The sequence below is a fragment of the Panthera uncia genome (genome assembly GCF_023721935.1).
Source record: "Panthera uncia isolate 11264 chromosome C1 unlocalized genomic scaffold, Puncia_PCG_1.0 HiC_scaffold_4, whole genome shotgun sequence".
NCBI classification, from domain to species: Eukaryota; Metazoa; Chordata; class Mammalia; order Carnivora; family Felidae; genus Panthera; species Panthera uncia.
Window position 1 is genome coordinate 3,452,604 of NW_026057585.1, and position 21,734 is coordinate 3,474,337.

A 21,734-nucleotide genomic window follows, 5' to 3' on the forward strand; every position below is an offset into this window, starting at 1 on the left:
ATTTTTACCTTTAGAAGAAGTTTTATTTGATTCCTTTTTATGTCTTCCATTGCCCTCCTCATTATGTTCATACTTTCTTTTACATTATGGAACATATGGAACATATTTATAATAGCTGCTATAATGTCTTTATTTGCTAAGTATATCATCTCTGTCATTTTTGGATCTGTTTATAGTGACTGTTTTTGTCCTGAAACTGCATTTTTCTCCTTCATCTTACATATGGCAAATTTTTAATTGGATGCTGGAAGTAATGAATATTATATTCTTGAGTTCTATCTTTTGTTACATTTCTTTACAGAATATTTGATTTTTTTTCCTGTCGATCAGTTTAGTTAGTTGCAGATCAATTTGATTCTTTCAAGGCCCTTCATGAAGTTCTTTAAGTCAGGTCTAGAGACCTTCAGGGCTAATTTAGTTACACTTCTTCTTCTTCTTCTTCCCTTTTTTTTTTTTAAAGTAGGCTCTATGCCCAACGTGGGGCTTGAACTCACAACCCTGAGATTAAGAGTCCCATGCTCTACCAACTGTGCCAGCCAGCACCCCAAATTAAGCTACACTTCTTTTTTTTTAAGTTTATTTATTTTGAGAGAGAGAGCAAGTGGGGGAGGGGCAGAGAGAGAGAGGGAGAGAGAGACTCCCAAGCAGGCTCCACACTGTCAGTGCAAAGCCCGATGCGGGGCTCAAACTCACAAACCATGAGACCATGACCTGAGCCAAAACCAAGTGTCAGATACTTAACTGACTGAGCCACCCAGGCGCCCCTGAAGCTACACTTCTAAGGTATGGCCATTCTGGTATCTCTACTGACTGCCCTGTGTATCCATGGATGTCTCTATGTTTCCCATAGTGGAAACTGGAATGATTTTTGGATCTGGGAATAATTTGGCTTCTTGTTGTTTGTATCTACCTGGTAACTGGTCTTCCCCACAGGTTCCTGCTTAACTTCATGAGGTTTCTCCCTATGTACACACGGATCAGCATTCAGTCAAAGACTCAAGGAGATGCTGATGTAAATTTCTGGAATTCTTTGTCTGCATCACTGCTTCCTTTTAATATCTTGCCCCATGAATTCTAGTGCTCTTAACCTCCCCATACTCCTCTGTCTCCTCAAAAGAATGAGATGGGCTCAAAAGATTGGGCTTTGTTTGGATTCTCCTTCCCTCTACTACAGTTGGGAAATTACCCCTTGGCAGGAAGTCTTGGAATGGTAGAGCCTACTTTGTTTTCCTTTTCTTAGGGACCCCTGTACTGCCTCTTGTCCAATGTCTGAAAATGGTTGTTTCTGATATTTTTACAGGTTTTTTTTTTTTACTTCTAATTACATACACTCTTACCCATGCATGACTGGAGGAGTAAACCCAGGAATACTTATATTTCATTCTAAGAGAAATACACATAAAAAGTGTTGTGTTTTTTTGAGTGAAAGCAGAGGAGTATTTGATGTCTTGTTTATATTTTTCAAAGTATCATTTTAATTACCTTGTAGAAAAAAATTGGAGTGAAGTAAGAGTGGAATCAAAAAAACAAGGGAAAGAATAGTGCTGGAATCTTAGGAAGAGCTGTTAGTGGCTAGGTCCAGGTTTGTGGTGAGGTCAATGAGATAGAAACACAGGACTCAGTCATAGATTGACTGTTCAGCGTGGTTTGGGAATTGCATGATGGTAGAGGATGAATAGAAGGTCAGATAAAAGGCAGGGAGAATCAAGACCTTTATTTTGAACATAGTATGTTTGTGAGGCCTATTAGACATCTAAGAGGAGATATCAGTAGGCAATCACGTCTGTAAGTCACAAGCTCAGGAGCAATGTATAGACCAGAGATACACATTTGAGATTTGTAGGCATGTGGTTTTTTTAGTTATGAGAATGGATAAAGCCATACAAAGGAGGTGGGTTGTTAAAGTACTAAAACTTGACAGCCTCTCAGGTAGATCATGCGATAGATTCTTAGTTTATTTGTAAATATCCACCTCTAGAAAAGGAGAGAAGGTCAAGCAGATATCGGCCTTTTTGGGGGAATGTTCAGTGCAGACCGATTCGGTAGTGGACATGCAGCGGATGTTCAAGAAGCTCAGGTTCCTGAGGGAATAATTCATTACAGTGTGGAAGGCAGGACTGACTGTTACTATGAGTGTGTTTCCCAGGAGAGTTGTCAGATAAATAACCAAGAAGACCAGGAAGAACACGCCCTGTAGTTTGGATGGTTGGAAAACCCTAAGAAAATGAATTCAGTGACAACTGATTGATTGTTCATTGCCAATGGTGTCACAGCTACAAAACAATGAGAAAAAGAAACCATAATAAAATGAACCCCAAATGGGTTTGTAAACATACGGGTTGTATCAAACTGTTATGGGTGAAAGCAGCCTGGACTGTGGGGGGAAGTGTGCAGGGCTGTCCTCAGGGAGACCATCCCAGCTCCTCGCCAGACAGACCTTGCCGCTCAAGCCCAGGCACCTCCTTCAGGGGCTTCTGGCTGCCAGAGGGTAAGAATAAGTGCAGACTTGATCCAAATCTGCGTGAGTCTCTGCGTTAGAGTGAGCTCATTTCTCACTAGCTAAGCAAAACCTCCCCCCTGCCATTGTTTTCACTATATTATTTAAATGTATTTATATAAAGGTCTTTTTATTACTATTAATATAATAAATGTTTATGGATAAAAATAATACCAAAAAGATGCTTACCGCCCACAGAATCAGTTTTATTTCAATGTATTTCTTTCTATTCTTATTCTCTTTTTTTCTTCCCTTCTCCCCTCAGCCATTCTCTTTCTCTGTGTCTCCGTATTTATAGCTGTATGCATATACATACATATATGCACCTATAGCTTCACAAAATAGAAATCTTAGTTTATATTCCACTTTGTATCTTTTTTTTTTTTTAGTATTGTCATAGCACAAACATTTTCCTATAGCTTTCAGTATATTTGAATGTACAGTTTCTAATGGCTGCATAACATTATATTATGTGGAAGTATATATTAAAATGTATTTAATTAATCTCTTATTGTTGAACATTTACATTGCTTTCATGATTTTGTCATTATAGAAATACTATGATAAGCATCTTTTACATAATTATATTTGATCCTTTGCTAATTTCTTCAAGATGAATGTTTAAGTTCTGTGCTTTTTAACAGATTTCTTGAGAATTTTTTTGAGGGGAGCAATTTCTCTTTTGTATGGAGTTTATCTTTCTTAATAAGATTAATTCTGTTTTTAGAGTTCATTATGTATTCAGAATTCTTTTAAATGTCCCCTTTATTTATTTTTCTTTTCTTTTTTAGTTAACATACAGTGTAGTCTTGGCTTCAGAAGTAGAACCCAGTGATTCATCTCTTACATATGACACCCCGTGCTCATCCCAACAAGTGCCCTCCTTGGGCCCGTCACCCATTTAGCCCTTCTCCCACCCCCACCCCTCTAGCAACCCTCAGTTTGTTCTCTGTATTTAAGTGTCTCTGATGGTTTGCCTCCTTCTCTGTTTTTATCTTATTTTTCCTTCCCTTCTCCTGTGTTCATCTGTTGAGTTTCTCAAATTCCACATATGAGTGAAATCATATGATATCTGTCTTTCTCTTGGCTTATTTCACTTAGCATAATACGCTCTAGTTCCATCCACATTAGTATTCAGAAATTTCAATCAACCCATTAGTTTTAGGACAATTTCTTTGATATATTTCCTCATTGCTAAAACTGTTGTTAAACCAAGACTTACCCTCTATCAAATATTTTGTATTTCCTAGGGGAAGAATCAAAATGATCACCAACTTTCTATTATTCATTTAAACTTTGAGCCAATACCGGGTTCTTTCCCAGAGCATCTGTTCTAGATTCGGAGTGAGTGAACTGTAGTGGAAAGAGCAGGCTTTGTTGTCAGGTAGATTTGAATCCCAGCTTTGCCCCTCTAATCCTAGACAAGTGATTGCTGTAATCTCTCTGTGTAAGTCTCAGTTTATTTATCTAAATGATAAAGATCATTGTATCCATCCCATAAGGTTTTTTTTAAGAAGGATTAAATTTGATTATCTATTAGTCCATGTAAAAATCTCTTAAGATACATGTGTTCCTCAGATCTATCTTCCAAATGTTTCCCACCTGTGTTCTTATCAGGTCTACTGCTAACCCCCTAGTCCAGGCTACCATCACCTGCCTCTTGGACTGTGCAACAGCCTCCTCACTGACCTCCCAGCCTCCATTCTTGCCTCTATTAGTCTATTCTCCTTACTGAAGCCAGAGTGACTCTTTTTTAAAATTTTGTTTTGTTTTTTAATTTATTTGGGAGAGAGACAGAGAACACAAAAGGGGGAGAGAGGGGCAGAAGGAGAAAGAGAATCTCAAAGCTCTGTGCTCAGTGTGAAGTCCAATGCAGGGCTCAATCCCATGACCCTGGGATGGGCCCCCAACATAACAGTGGTTAAACTTACGATTTTTTGACTCTACAATGGTGTGAAAGCAATAGGCATTCAGTAGAAACTGTACTTCAGGTTGTGAATTTTGGTCTTTTCCAGGAGTAGTGATATGCAGTACTGTTCTCTCTCATGATGCGGGGGGGGGGGGGGGGGGGGGCGCAGCTCCCAGTCAGCCAGGCAGTGTACAGACAACCATTCTGTACCCATTGAACCATTCTGTTTTTCACTTTCAGTACAGTATTCACTAAATTACATGAGATCTTCAATACTTCATTTTAAACAGGCTTTGTCCAACTGTGGGCTAATGTGTTCTGAGCACACTTAAGGTAGGCTAGGCTAACCTAGGATGTTCAGTAGTTTGGGAATGTTAAATGCATTTTGACTTACAATATTTTCAATTTACAATGAGTTTATTGGGGTGTAACCCCATCGTAAGTCAAGGATGATGTGTAGATACAAATCCTGCTGTCCCACTTCCAGTGCTTTCTCATCACACAAGGAGAAAGCCTCGAATGTCCTGGCCTCTGAGGTCTGTGTGATCTGGCCCCTGACTACTCAGACATTAATTCTTACCCCTTGTCTTTGTCTCACTTGGCTTCATCCCCACTAGGCTTGTTGCTGTTTTCAACTACACCAAGCATGTTCCCACTGTTTTTTTCATATATACAATGCAAATTTATTCAGTCTTTAAAAAGAAAGACATACTGCCTTTTGCAACAATGCAGATGAACTTTGGGGACAATATGCTAAGTGAAATAACCCAGACACAGAAAGTAAAAAATCAAACAAACTTCATGATATCACTTACATGTGGCATCTTAAAAAGTTGAGTGCATCGAAGCAGAGGGTAGAACAGTGGTTATGAATGTCAGGGAGGTGGGGGAAACGTGGAGATGTTGGTCAATGGGTATGAAGTAACAGTTATATATGATGAGTAAGTCTTGAGATCTAAAGTACAACATGGTGACTCTGGGTCATAAAACTGTATTGAATAGTACAGTTTTACAAAGAAAGAATATTTCAGATGCTCTTATAAAAATGGTAACAATGTAAGGATGTACATAATTATTAGAAATAAAATAAGATAAAGACATATGTATAACATAGGTTTTTAAGAGAGCTACTAAGCATGTTCCCATTTGCTGTCCCCTCTGCCTAGAATTTTTCCCCTAGATATTTGCACAATTTATTCCCCTTTCCCTCTCTCCTCCTTTGTCACCTCCTTGGAGAGGGGTGCCCTACCCTCTCAACTGTAAGAGAATTCCTTGTTATCCCCTTAGTTTATTCATTTCTCTTTATGACACTAACCATTATCTGACATTCAATAAGACATAGAGATGTATATTTAATTTCTGTCTTCCCAACCAGAATATAAACTCTGTGAGGCCATCTCCTTAATTTTGTTCACCCCTCCAGTCTTAATGCCTAGCGTGATATCTGGCATACTGAAAGGTGCTCAATACATTTTCTTGAATAAATGCATGAAGGAACAAGTAAATCAATGTATGTTTTTAAAATTATTTTGGGATCCAGTACATTTTTGGGGGATAAAACCCTAGATTAATTCATTTCTATTTTATCTAACTCTATCTAGTCTAGTCTTCCTGGGTACCCCTCCTTTATTTTAGCAAAGCTGTCATTTTTCACGTGTATTTTTTCCCCAAATTTTTATTTAAATTTACTTAGTTAATATATTAGTTTCAGGAGTTGGTTTCAGGGGTAGAATTTAGTGATTTATCACTTACATGTAACATCCAATTCTCAAAATAACAAGTGCCCTTCTTAATATCCATCACCCATTTAGCCCATCCCCCACCCACATTCCTCCATCAACCCTCAGTTTGTTCTCTATTGTTAAGAGTCTCTCTTATGGTTTATCTCCCCCTTTTTCCCCTTTTCCATATGTTCATCTGTTTTGTTTCTTAAATTCCACATATTGAGTGAAACCATATGGTATTTGTCTCTCTAACTTATTTCACTTAGCATAATACACTCTAGCTCCACCCAAGTCATTGCAAATGGCAAGATCTCATTCTTTTTGATGACTGATTAATATTCCATTGTGTGTGTGTGTGTGTGTGTGTGTGTGTGTATGTGTATGTCACATTTTCTTTATCCACTCATCAGTTGGTGGACATTTGGGCTCTTTCCATAACTTAGCTATTGTTGATGATGCTACTATAAACACTGGGTAGCATGTACCCCTTTGAATCTGTATTTTTGTTTCCTTTAGGTAAATATCTAGTAGTGCAATTGCTGGGTTTTAAGGTAGTTCTATTTTTTACTTTTTCAGGAACCTTCATACAGTTTTCCAGAAAACTGGCTGTATCAGTTTGTATTCCCACCAACAGTGTAGGAGGGTTCCCCTTTCTCTGCATCCTTGCCAACATCTGTTGTTTCCTGTATTCTTAATTTTAGCCATTCTGACAGGTGTAAGGTGGTATCTCATCATGGTTTTGATTTGTATTTACCTGATGATGAGTGATGTTGAGCATCTTCTCATGTGTGTGTTAGCCATCTGGATGTCTTCTTTGGAAAAATGTCTATTCATGTCTTCTGCCCATTTCTTAACTGGATTATTTGTTTTTTGGGTGCTGAGTTTGATTAAGTTCTATATATATTTTGGATACTAACCCTTTATCAGATATATCATTTGCAAATATCTTCTCCCATTCTGTAAATCGCCTTTTAAGTTTTGTTGATTGTTTCCTTTGCTGTGCAGAATTTTTTTATCTTGATGAAGTCTCAAGAGTTCATTTTTTTAAAACAAATTTTTTTTAACGTTTTATTTATTTTTGAGACGGGGAGAGACAGAGCATGAACAGGGGAGGGTCAGAGAGAGGGAGACACAGAATCTGAAACAGGCTCCAGGCTCTGAGCTGTCAGCACAGAGCCCGATGCGGGGCTCGAACTCACGGACTGTGAGATCATGACCTGAGCCGAAGTCAGCCGCTTAACTGACTGAGCCACCCAGGCGCCCCTCAAGAGTTCATTTTTGCTTTTGTTTGCCTTGTTTTTGGCAACATGTCTAGTAAGAAGTTGCTCTGGCTGAGGTCAAAGAGGTTGATGCCCATGCTTTCCTCTAGGATTTTAATGGTTTCCTGTCTCACATTTAGGTCTTTCAACCATTTTGAATTTATTTTTGTGTATGGTGTAAGAAAGTGGTCCAATTCATTCTTTGGCATGTTGCTGCCCAATTTTCCCAACACCATCTGTTGAAGAGACTGTCTTTTTCTATAGGATATTCTTTCCTGGTTTGTCAAGATGAGTTGACCATACTGTTGTGGGTTCATTTCTGGGTTTTCTGTTGTGTTCTATGAGTCAGGTTTATGGTAGTACCATAATATCTTGATCACTACAGCTTTGTAATACAGCTCGATGTCCAGAATCATGATGCCTCCAACTTTGCTTTGCTTATTCAGGATTGCTTTGGCTATTTGGGGTCTCTGTAGTTCCGTACCAGTTTGAGGATTGTTTGAACTAGCTCTGTGAAAAATGCTGGTGGTATTTTGATAGGGATTGCATTAAATGTGTAGATTTCTTTGGTCAGTATAGACATTTTGACAATGTTTTTTTCTCCTAATCCATGAGTATGGAATTTTTTCCCATTTCTTTGTGTCCTCTTCAATTTCTTTCATAAGTTATATAGTTTTCAGAGTACTGATCTTTTACCTCTTTGGTTAGGTTTATTCCTAGATACCTTATGATTTTAGCTGCAGTTGTAAATGGGACCAATTCCTTGATTTCTTTTTCTGCTGCTTCATTATTTGTGTATAGCAATGCAACAGATTTCTGTACATTGATTTTATATCCTGCGACTTTGCTGAATTCATGTATTAGTTGTAATAAGTTTTTGGTAGAGTCTTTTGGGTTTTCCATATAGAGTATCATGTCATCTGCAAATAGTGAAAGTTTGATTTCTCCCTTGCCAATTTGAATGCCTTTTATTTCTTTTTGTTGTCTGATTGTTAAGGTTAAGATTTCCAGTACTATGTTAAATAGTAACGGTGAGAGTGGACATCCCTGTTTTGTTCCTGAACATAGAGGAACAGTTCTCAGTTTTTCCCCATTGAGGATGATATTAGCTATAGGTCTTTTGTATATAGACTATATGATGTTGAAGGATGTTCCATCTATACCTACTTTGTTGAGGGCTTTTATCAAGAATAGATACTGTATTTTGTATTATGCTTTTTTTGCACCTATTGAGAGTATCATATGGTTCTTATCCTTTCTTTTATTAATGTGGTGTATCACATTGATTGATTTATAATCAATGTGGTGGATAATTCTTTTAATGTACTGTTGGATTCAATTTGCTAGTATCTTGTTGAGAATTTTTGCATCCACTTTCATCAGGGTTATTGGCCTGTAATTCTCCTTTTTGGTGGGGGTCTTTGGTTTTGGAATCAAGGTAATGCTGGCCTTGTAGAATGAGTTTGGAAGTTTTCCTTCCATTTCTGTTTTTTGGAACATTTTGAGAAGAATAAATATTCACTCTTCTTTAAATGTCTGGTAGAATTCCCCTGGGAAGCCATCTGGCCCTGCACTTTTGTTTGTTGGGAGATTTTTGATTACTGATTCAATTTCTTTGCTGGTTATGGGCCTGTTAAGATTTTCTATTTCTTCTTGTTTAAGTTTTGGTAGTTTGTATGTTTCTAGGAATTTGTCCCTTTATTCTTCATGTGTATTTTAATCTTTAAACTAGAAAGTATGATGTGTGTTCAGATTTTAGGTATTACCTTCCATATCAGTTGTTTCATCATTACTATTTTTTTTTTGAGAGAGAGAGAGAGAGAGAGAGAGCTCGAGCAGGGGAGGGTCAGAGAAAAGGGGGGAAAGAGAATCTTAAGCAAACTCCATGCTCAGTGTGGAGCCAGACACAGGGCTCTATCCCATGATCCTGGGATCATGACCTGAGCAGAAACCAAGAGTCGGTCATTCAACTGACTGAGCCACACAGGTGCTCCTCACCATTACTATTCTAATTGTTCTTCTTTGGACTGGACCTTTTCTTCCTCCTATAGAGCTGACCAACAGAGTTCACTCTACTCAACATTGACCCCATTTGAGCATTATGTATGTTCATTAAAAATGCCTAAAATTCTTTCTCTGAATAGCTGGAGAAACAAATCAATATATTCAGTTTCTTAATGTAACCTTGCTTGGCAACTGAAGAGTAACACTTATAAACTCTGTCTGATCAACATGAAAAATGGAAGCCATTCTTATGATGCTATCACCCTGCCACTGTGATCTTTTTACAACTCAAAATGGATTCTGTCTTCCTTCAGCTTGAAATACTTCAGGGACTCCTCATCCTTTATAACAGTGGTTATCAAACTTCAGTGCACGTCAAAATCACTTGGAGGACTTGTTAAAAACAGGTTGCTGGGCCCATGCCCAGTTTCTGATCCAGGAGGTCTGGGTATGGACTGAGAATTTGCACTGCTAACAAGTTCCCAAGTGAGGTCTGGGGACCAAAATTTGAGAATTACTTCTTTGTAGAATTCAAACACCTCACACAGTGTGCAAGTCAGGATATCAGAGTGGTTAAGGTAGAAGAGACTCAGGCCAATCCAGGAACACTCTTCTGTAGCTTTGTGACTTTTGAAAGGTTATCTTATCTCTTTTGCCTTAGTTTCTTCATCTGTAAAATGAGGACAATTTTTTTTGAGACAGAGAGAGAGAAAGCGAGAGAGAGAGAGAGAGAGAGAGAGTGTGTGTGTAAGTGGGGGCAGAGGAGTAGAGGGAGTGAAAGAGAGAATCCTGAGCAGGCTCCATGCTCAGCGTGAAGTCTGACACAGGGCTCAATCCCACGACCCTGGGATCATGACCCAAGTCAAAATCAAGACTCAGACACACAAATGACTGAGCCACCCAGGTGCCCCTTAAAACCATCTTTGACTTTGTTCTTTCTATCATACCCAACAGTGAATCCATCAGCAAAACTTGCCTTCTTTAACATAAATACATATTCAGAATATAACTACATTTTACCACCTCTACTACTACCAACCTAGTTCAAGACATTTGGATATATGAGTATGGGGTTCAGAAAAAAGGGGAAAAGAATAAAGATATAAATTTGGAAGTCATCTGTATACAAATATAAAGGCATAGGAATGGATGAGAGTACATAGGGTGTGAGTGTCCATAAGAAAATTAAAAGATTTTGGGGTGCCTGGGTGACTCAGTCAGTTAAGTGTCTGACTCTTGGTTTTGGCTAAGGTCATGATCCCATGGTTTGTGAGATCCAGCCCCGAGTCAGGGTCTGTGCTGACAGCATGAAGCCTGCTTGGGATTGTCTCTCTCTCTTTCTCTTTCTCCCCACTTTCTCCTTCAAAATAAATAAACATTTAAAAATGTAAAAAAAGAAAAGATTCTTTTTTTAAAGATTTTTTTAATTCATTTTCGAGAGAGAGAGAGACAGTGCGAGTGAAGGAAAGGCAGAGAGTGAGGGAGAGAGATAGAATCCCAAGCGGGCTCTGCACTGGCAGCACAGAGCCCAACTTGGGGCTCAAACTCATGAAACCCTGAGATCATGACCTTATTTGAAACCAAGAGTTGGACGCTCAACTGACTGAGCCAGCCAGGTACCCCAGGAATGATTCTGATAACTGAGCTCAGTGCAATCCAACACTTACAGTCCAAGAAGAAGAGAAGTGTCTTAGTCCCTTTAGGTTGTTATAACAAAATGCCACTTTTTGGGGTAGCTAATAAACAATAGAAATTTATTCCTCACAGCTCCGGAGGCTGTAAGTCCCAGATCAGGGTGACAACATGATCTGGTGAGGGCCCTCTCCCAGGTCACAGACTACTCCTTATAGCCTCATATGGAGAGTCTTTTACAAGAGCACTAATCCCATTCATGAGAACTTCATCTCCCAAAAGCTCCCATCACTTTGGGTGTTCAGATTCCAACATGTGAATTGGGGGCAGGAGGACCCATTCAGGCCATAGCAAGAAGCTATCAAAAAGACAGAGAAGAATCAGTCAATATTGTAAGAGGAGAATCTAGAGTATTGTCCCATAGCCAAACAAAACTGAACAATTACTTATGTCAGATAAATCAAGTAAGATAAGCACTTGGAAATGGTGATTGGATTTGGTTATATGGAAGTTATTGGTGACTTGTACAAGGTGTGCTTTGATGAACCGATAGAAATAAAGCTTAAATGACATGTTTTGAAAGACAGTATGTGGACAGAATGTGGGATTAGTGAGTCAGTTTTGGTAGTTCTTTTTAAGATTTTTGTAAATGGCAGGAAAGGGATGTTGTCCTTCCTCTGAGCTCCCATAATGCCCTAGAGGTTTCTCTATCATTGGCTCCCTTCTTACTATATTTAATTGTTAATGTGTCTGTCTGAGTGATAGTCAACTGAGCAGAGTAGAAAGTTCACCCTCATTGCCATGGGACCATCACCACAAATATACATCACAAATATAAGATACAGAGCAAACTGTCCACGTGGAAGAACACCTATCCCCAACTAAACAGCTCAGGAAATGCTTTCAGATGGATGCAGTGTCAGAATTCATTATTAAAGGAAGAGTAATTAGTTGTTTACCAAGCAAAGTAGAATGAAAGCAAAGGTATCCCAGACAGTGAAGAGCCATGAGCCAAGGGACAAAAGGGTAAAAAGAATTGGTGTATTTTTAAAAAACATTTTTTTATTATTTTTGAGAGACAGGGAGAGACAGAGCATGAGTGGGGTAGGGCAGAGAGAGCGGGAGACACAGAATCGGGAGCAGTTTCCAGGCTCTGCACTGTCTGCATAGAGCCCAACGTGGGGCTTGAACCCGCGAGCCATGAGATCATGACCTGAGCCAAAGTCAGATGCTTAACTGACTGAGCCATCCAGGTGCCCCCAGATTGGTGTATTTGAAAGATTCTCATTTAGTACTTTGAAGGTGAAGAGGTAGAAGCAGACTCCTGAAGGGCCTTGAAGTACTATTAGCATTTTTGGATGTATTATTCCACACGGACTTGTGCTAAGTGCTTTCTAGGTATTATCTGATTTAACTTCACAATAAATCTATGAGGAAAGCACTACTATTAAAGTTTTCTTTGGGATACCTGGGTGGCTCAGTTGGTTTATTTATCTAAAATAAAATTCAAAAAAATTTTTTTTTTTAATTTTTTTTTTCATCGTTTTTTATTTATTTTTGGGACAGAGAGAGACAGAGCATGAACGGGGGAGGGGCAGAGAGAGAGGGAGACACAGAATCGGAAACAGGCTCCAGGCTCCGAGCCATCAGCCCAGAGCCTGATGCGGGGCTCGAACTCACGGAGCGCGAGATCGTGACCTGGCTGAAGTCGGACGCTTAACCGACTGCGCCATCCAGGCGCCCCTCAAAAAATTTTTAAAAAGAATGACTTTAAGATTTTTGACCTGAGAAATTATTAAAATGGAGGTTACAACATATATATATCTAATAACAGAACCTCAAAATACATAAAACAAAACTTATATAATGGAAGAGAGAAATAAATCATTCTACAGCAATCATTGGAAACTTCAACACCACGTTCCAAAATGAATAGAACATGTAGGCAGATCAACAAGGAAATAGAAGACTTGAACAACACTATAAACTAACAAGAACTAACAGACATCTATAAAATGTTCCACCTGTATTAGTTTTCTCAGGTTGCCATAATAAGATACCACAGATTGGGTGGCTTAAATAACATACATCAATTTTCTCACAATTCTGGAGGCCAGAAGTCCAAGATCAAGGTGCCAGAAAACTAGGTTTCTGGTGACACCTCTTTCTGCCTTGTATATGCCCACCTTCTTGCTGTATTTTCACATGGCTTTTCTTCCATGTACACATGAAGCAAAAGAGCTCTGATGTCTTTTCCTCTTGTTATAAGAACACCAGTCAGGTTATAGCTTCATTTTTATAACCTTATCTAAACTCCTTAAAGGCCCGACCTCCAAATACAGTCATATTGGGGGTTATTGGTTCAACATATGAATTTTAGGGGCACACAATGCCCAATAATGGAAAATACATATTACCCAATAATGGAAAATACATATTCTTCTCATGTACACATGAAACATTCTCCAAGATAGATTATATTCTAGGCCAGAAAACACACCTCAGTAAATTTGAAAGGATTGAAATTATATACAAAGTATGTTCTCCAATCACTGTAAAACAAAATTAGGAATCAATAACAGTAAAACATTTGAGAAATTCACAAATACATGGAAATTAAGCAACACACTTCTAAGTAACATGAATCAAAGAAGAAATCATAAGAGCAATTAGAAAATACCTTGAGATGAATAAAAAGGAAGACACAAAATACTGAAACATAGGATTCAGCAAAAGCAATAACAGAGGGAAATTGATTGATGTAAATGCCTATATTAAGAAAGAACAAAGAAGTACAAGACATATACTTAGAAAACTGCAAACATCAAAAGATATTAAAGAAGGCTAAATAAATGGAAATATATCCCATATTCATGTATCGGGAGATTTAAATGGTTAAGATGGTAGTACATCCCAAATTGATCTACAGAGTCAATGTGATTCTTATTAAAACCCCACCTGGGTTTTTTGCGGAAGTTGATAAACCAATCTTAAAACTAATAGGGAAATGCAAGGGACTCAGTAGCTAAATGTTGAAAAATAAGAATAAAGTTGGAGGACTTAATACTTTTATTTCAAAACTTACTATATAAAGCTACAACAAAGGCAGTGTAATACTGGCAGAAGGAGAGACATATAGATCAATGAAATAGCATTGAAAATGTATACAGAAACTCTTACAGTTGGTTGATTTTCAATAAGAGTGAAAGACAATTTAATGGGGAATAAATAAGTGTTTTCAACAACTGCTACTGGGACAACTGAATATCCACATGTAAAAGAATGAAGTTAGACTCATACCTTATACCACACAAAAAATTTAACTCAAAATGGACCATAGATCCATTTTGATCTAAATGTAAGGGCAAAACTGTGCCTGGATGGCTCAGTTGGTTAAGGTCCAACTCTTGATCTCCACTTGTCAGGATCTCATGGTTCATAAGCTTGAGCCCCACGTCAGGCTGACAGATTTGAGCTGGTTAGGGATTCTGTCTCTCCCTTTCTCTACCTCTCTCTCTCTCTCTCTCTCTAAAATAAATAAATAAACTTAAAAAACTGTGAGAGCAAAAGTTATAAAAGACTTAGAGAAAATATAGGAATAAACCTTTGTGGCTTTGGGTTAGGCAAAACTTTCTTAGATGTGATACCAAAAGCACATGATGGAAGAAAAATTACATTACTTGGATCTCATCAAAATGAAAAAGTTTTGTGTTTCAAAGGAAACCACCAAGAAACTGAAAAGGTAATCCCGCACACTTGAAACAAATGTAATATTGTATGTTAATTAACTGGAATTAACATTTTTAAAAATTTTTAAAAAGAAAAAGCAATCAATAGAATGTGAAAAAACATTTGCAAACATGTATCTGATAAGGGAAATTATATTTAGAAAACATGAAAACTCTTACAAATCTGCAATAAAAAGATAACACTATTTTAAACTGGGAAAAGGATCTGAATTGACATTTCTCCAAAGAAGATATATAAGTGGCCAATCAGTACATGAAATGATGCTCAACATCATCAGACATTAAAGAAGTGAAAAACAGGGGTGCCTGGGTGGCTCAGTCAGTTAAGCATCCAACTTCAGCTCAGGTCATGGTCTCACAGTTGGTGAGTTCAAACCCCGCGTTGGGCTATCCACTGTCAGTGCAGAGCCCGCTTCGGATCCTCTCTGTCCCCCACTTTCCCCGTGCATTTTCTCTCTCTCTCTCTCTCTCCCTCTCTCTCCCTTTCTCTCTCAAAAATAAATAAACATAAAAAAGTGCAAATCAAAACCACAATGAGATACTACTTCACACGTGCTAGGATGGTTACCATAAAAAAGACAGATAATAATGTTGGCAAGGATGTGAAGAAATTGGAATGCTCATGCAATGCTGATGGGAATATAAAATAGTATAGCTGTTTTCTAAAACAATCTGGCAGTCTTAAAAAAGATTTGAAAGGGTAAACATAGAGTTACCACATGACCTAGCAATTCCACTCCAGGTATACATCTAGAAAAATGAAAACATTGTGAGGAGCACTGAGTAACATATAGAATTGTTGATTCACTATATTGTCCACCTAAAACTAATATAATACTATAAGAAAAAGAAAGAAAGAAAAATGAAAAAGTGTGCACACACAAACTTTTATTTGTTTTTTTTTTCTGTTATATTAAATATAATTTATTGTCAAATTGGTTTCCATACAACACCCAGTGCTCATCCCAACAGGTGCGCTCCTCAATGCCCATCACCCACTTTCCCCTCCCTCCCCCATCAACCCTTAGTTTTTTCTCAGTATTTAAGAGTCTCTTATGGTTTGCCTCCCTCCCTCTCTGTAACTTTTTTTTCCCCCTTCCCCTCCCCCATGGTCTTCTGTTAAGTTTCTCAGGATCCACATATGACACAAACTTTTTTTAATTTATTTTGAGAGAGAGGGAGGGAGGGGAGGAGAGAGAGAGAGAGAACAGGCATGCGTGTGCATGAGCTGGGGAGGGGCAGAGAGAAATGGAGAAAGAGAATCCCTAGGAGGCTCCATGCTGTCAGTGCAGAGCCCGACGTGAACTGTGAGATCATGGCTTGAGCTGAAATCAAGATTCAGAGGCCCAGCAGACAGAGCCACCCAGGCACCCCCACACAAAAACGTTTACATGAATGTTCAGAGAAGCATACTCATAGTACTCAAAAAGTAGAAAAATAGGTCCATCAACTTCTTAACAGATAAATGAAATGTGGTATATGCGTCCCTCTTTCTTACTCTGCTGCAGCCAGACCAACCCACTCACTGTTCTCAAACAGCATGTCCAGCACACTGAACCCACACACTTAAATCAGATAATGAACTTTTATCCAGGTTAGCATTTGTAAGAGGGGAGACTGAGATTCACCTGTGAGTGATTCACAAAAGAGTCTAGTGAGAGCAAGTTTTAATTAAGGCAGAGAGAAACATACCTCATTCTCTATAAGAAAACTTGTATTCCTTTCTGAAAGGAAGCAATTGCAGATGTCTGGGTGGGAAACTAGAGAATGAGCTGCTGGTAGCAACTGGTGAACCCAAGGAGTACTTAACACATTTATTAACAGGAAGAAAGGAAACTTAAATCCCAAAAAGACTGTTACCTTGTTCACTGTGACAGGCAGGATAATGGCCCCCAAAAGATGTCCTGTCCCCAAAGCCCCAGAATCTGTGAACATGTTATCTATTGTGGCAAAGGGACTTTGCAGATGTGATTAAATTAAGAATTTTGAAATGAGATTATCCTGGATTGTCTGGGTGTATCCAATGTAATCATGAAGGTCTTTAGAAGAGGAAGACAGGTGGATCAAAGTTAGAGGAGATGAGAAGATAGAAGCAGAGGTTAGAATGATTTACAGTTGACCATTGAACAACACAGGTTTGAACTGCACAGGTCCACTTATGTGAAGACTTTTTACAGTACGGTACTCTAGATTTTCTTTTATAATTTCATTAATAACATTTTCTTTTCTGTAGCTTACTTTATTGTAAGAAGACAATATATAATACATATAACATAAAAATATGTGTTAATTGACTGTTTATGTTATCAATAAAGCTTTTGGTCAGCAGGAGGGTGTCAGTAGTTAAATCTGGGGGGAGTCAAACTTACACATGGATTTTTGATTGGGGGTGAGGCCACTGCCCCTGACCCCCATGTTGTTTAAGGGTCAGTTGTACTTTGAAGATGAAGGAAGAGACCATGAGCTGAGGGATATAGGTGGCCTGTAGAAGCTGAAAATGGCAAGGAGACAGATTTTTTCCTAGAGTGTCTGGAAGGAATGCAGCTCTGCTGACAACTTGACTATAGAACATCTGACTTCCAGAGCCAGAAGATAATAAATTTGTGTTGCTCTGGGGCACTAAATTTGTGGTAATTTGTTACAGCAGCAAAAGTAAATGAATAAACACAGAGGCTGCATGGCTAATTACAGTATGCCCAGAATCTCTACCTTGAATTTCTTAAATTCTGCTGCAATTGAGCTGGAGGCGCTTCTAAAATAGGTAATTATGGAGAGAGAGGGAAGATGGCGGCTTAGGAGGATGCTGGGCTCACCGCGTGTCCTGCTGATCACTTAGATTCCTCCTATACCTGCCTAAATAACCCAGAAAACCGCCAGAGGATTAGCAGGACAGAGTCTCCGGAGCCAAGCGCAGATAAGAGGCCCACGGAAGAGGGTAGGAAGGGCGGCGAGGCGGTGCGTGCTCCACGAACTGGCGGGAGGGAGCCGGGATGGAGGGGCGGCTCGCCGGCCAAGCAGAGCCCCCGAGTCTGGCAGGCAAAAGCGGAGGGGCCGGACGGAGTGTGTTCTGACAACAAGCGCGACTTAGCGTCTGGGAAGTAGTAAGTTAACAGCTCTGCTCAGAAAGCGGGAAGGCTGGAGGACAAAGGGAGGGAGAGTTGCTGAGCCCCCGGACGACAGAGCTCAGTTTGGTGGGGAACAAAGGCGCTCGCCAGCGCCATCTCCCCCGCCCATCCCCCAGCCAGAATCCCAAAGGGAACCAGTTCTTGCCAGGGAACTTGCTTGCTCCGCCCAAACACCCAACTTTGTGCTTCTGCGGAGCCAAACCTCCGGCAGTGGATCTGACTCCCTCCCACTGCCACAGGGCCCCTCCTGAAGTGGATCACCTAAGGAGAAGCGAGCTACTAAGCCTGCCCCTCCTGCAACCGTGCACCTTACCTACCCACCCCAGCTAATACGCCAGATCCCCAGCACCACAAGCCTGGCAGTGTGCAAGTAGCCCAGACAGGCCACGCCACCCCATAGTGAATCCCGCCCCTAGGAGAGGGGAAGAGAAGGCACACACCAGTCTGACTGTGGCCCCAGCGGTGGGCTGGGGGCAGACATCAGGTCGGACTGCGGCCCCGCCCACTAACTCCAATTATACACCACAGCACAGGGGAAGTGCCCTGCAGGTCCTCACCACTCCAGGGACTATCCAAAATGACCAAACGGAAGAATTCCCCTAAGAAGAATCTCCAGGAAATAACAACAGCTAATGAACTGATCAAAAAGGATTTAAATAATATAACAGAAAGTGAATTTAGAATAATAGTCATAAAATTAATCGCTGGGCTTGAAAACAGTATAGAGGACAGCAGAGAATCTCTTGCTGCAGAGATCAAGGGACTAAGGAACAGTCATGAGGAGCTGAAAAGCGCTTTAAACGAAAGGCAAAACAAAATGGAAATGACGACAGCTCGGATTGAAGAGGCAGAGGAGAGAATAGGTGAACTAGAAGATAAAGTTATGGAAAAAGAGGAAGCTGAGAGAAAGAGAGATAAAAAAATCCAGGAGTATGAGGGGAAAATTAGAGAACTAAGTGATACACTAAAAAGAAATAATATACGCATAATTGGTATCCCAGAGGAGGAAGAGAGAGGGAAAGGTGCTGAAGGGGTACTTGAACAAATTATAGCTGAGAACTTCCCTGAACTGGGGAAGGAAAAAGGCATTGAAATCCAAGAGGCACAGAGAACTCCCTTCAGACGTAACTTGAATCGATCTTCTGCACGACATATCATAGTGAAACTGGCAAAATACAAGGATAAAGAGAAAATTCTGAAAGCAGCAAGGGATAAACATGCCCTCACATATAAAGGGACACCTATAAGACTCACGACTGATCTCTCTTTTGAAACTTGACAGGCCAGGAAGGATTGGCACGATATCTTCAGTGTGCTAAACAGAAAAAATATGCAGCTGAGAATCCTTTATCCAGCAAGTCTGTCATTTAGAATAGAAGGAGAGATAAAGGTCTTCCCAAACAAACAAAAACTGAAGGAATTTGTCACCACTCAACCAGCCCTACAAGAGATCCTAAGGGGGATCCTGTGAGACAAAGTACCAGAGACATCACTACAAGCATAAAACATACAGACATCACAATGACTCTAAACCCGTATCTTTCTATAATAACACTGAATGTAAATGGATTAAATGCGCCAAACAAAAGACATAGGGTATCAGAATGGATAAAAAAACAAGACCCATCTATTTGATGTCTACAAGAGATTCATTTTAGATCTGAGGACACCTTTAAATTGAGAGTGAGGGGATGGAGAACTATTTATCATGCTACTGGAAGCCAAAAGAAAGCTGGAGTAGCCATACTTATATCAGACAAACTAGACTTTAAATTAAAGGCTGTAACAAGAGATGAAGAAGGGCATTATATAATAATTACAGGGTCTATCCATCAGGAAGAGCTAACAATTATAAATGTCTATGCGCCGAATACCAGAGCCCCCAAATATATAAAACAATTACTCATAAACATAAGCAACCTTATTGATAAGAATGTGGTAATTGCAGGGGACTTTAACACCCCACTTACAGAAATGGATAGATCATCTAGACACACGGTCAATAAAGAAACAAGGGCCCTGAATGATACATTGGATCAGATGGACTTGACAGATATATTTAGAACTCTGCATCCCAAAGCAACAGAATATACTTTCTTCTCGAGTGCACATGGAACATTCTCCAAGATAGATCACATACTGGGTCACAAAACAGCCCTTCATAAGTTTACAAGAATTGAAATTATACCATGCATACTTTCAGACCACAATGCTATGAAGCTTGAAATCAACCACAGGAAAAAGTCTGGAAAACCTCCAAAAGCATGGAGGTTAAAGAACACCCTCCTAACGAATGAGTGGGTCAACCAGGCAATTAGAGAAGAAATTAAAAAATATATGGAAACAAACGAAAATGAAAATACAACAATCCAAACGCTTTGGGATGCAGTGAAGGCAGTCCTGAGAGGAAAATACATTGCAATCCAGGCCTTTCTCAAGAAACAAGAAAAATCCCAAATACAAAATCTAACAGCACACCTAAAGGAAATAGAAGCAGAACAGCAAAGGCAGCCTAAACCCAGCAGAAGAAGAGAAATCATAAAGATCAGAGCAGAAATAAACAATATAGAATCTAAAAAAACTGTAGAGCAGATCAACAAAACCAAGAGTTGGTTTTTTGAAAAAATAAACAAAATTGACAAACCTCTAGCCAGGCTTCTCAAAAAGAAAAGGGAGATGACCCAAATAGATAAAATCATGAATGAAAATGGAATGATTACAACCAATCCCTCAGAGATACAAACAATTATCAGGGAATACTATGAAAAATTATATGCCAACAAATTGGACAAGCTGGAAGAAATGGACAAATTCCTAAACACCCACACGCTTCCAAAACTCAATCAGGAGGAAATAGAAAGCTTGAACAGACCCATAACCAGTGAAGAAATTGAATCAGTTATCAAAAATCTCCCAACAAATAAGAGTCCAGGACCAGATGGCTTCCCAGGGGAGTTCTACCAGACGTTTAAAGCAGAGATAATACCTATCCTTCTCAAGCTATTCCAAGAAATAGAAAGGGAAGGAAAACTTCCAGACTCATTCTATGAAGCCAGTATTACTTTGATTCCTAAACCAGAGACCCAGTAAAAAAAGAGAACTACAGGCCAATATTCCTGATGAATATCGATGCAAAAATTCTCAATAAGATACTAGCAAATCGAATTCAACGGCATATAAAAAGAATTATTCACCATGATCAAGTGGGATTCATTCCTGGGATGCAGGGCTGGTTCAACATTCGCAAATCAATCAACGTGATACATCACATTAACAAAAAAAAAGAGAAGAACCATATGATCCTGTCAATCGATGCAGAAAAGGCCTTTGACAAAATCCAGCACCCTTTCTTAATAAAAACCCTTGAGAAAGTCGGGATAGAAGGAACATACTTAAAGATCATAAAGGCCATTTATGAAAAGCCCACAGCTAACATCATCCTCAACGGGGAAAGACTGAGAGCTTTTTTCCTGAGATCAGGAACACGACAGGGATGCCCACTCTCACCGCTGTTGTTTAACATAGTGCTGGAAGTTCTAGCATCAGCAATCAGACAACAAAAGGAAATCAAAGGCATCAAAATTGGCAAAGATGAAGTCAAGCTTTTGCTTTTTGCAGATGACATGATATTATACATGGAAAATCCGATAGAGTCCACCAAAAGTCTGCTAGAACTGATACATGAATTCAGCAAAGTTGCAGGATACAAAATCAATGTACAGAAATCAGTTGCATTCTTATACACTAACAATGAGGCAACAGAAAGACAAATAAAGAAACTGATCCCATTCACAATTGCACCAAGAAGCATAAAATACCTAGGAATAAATCTAAC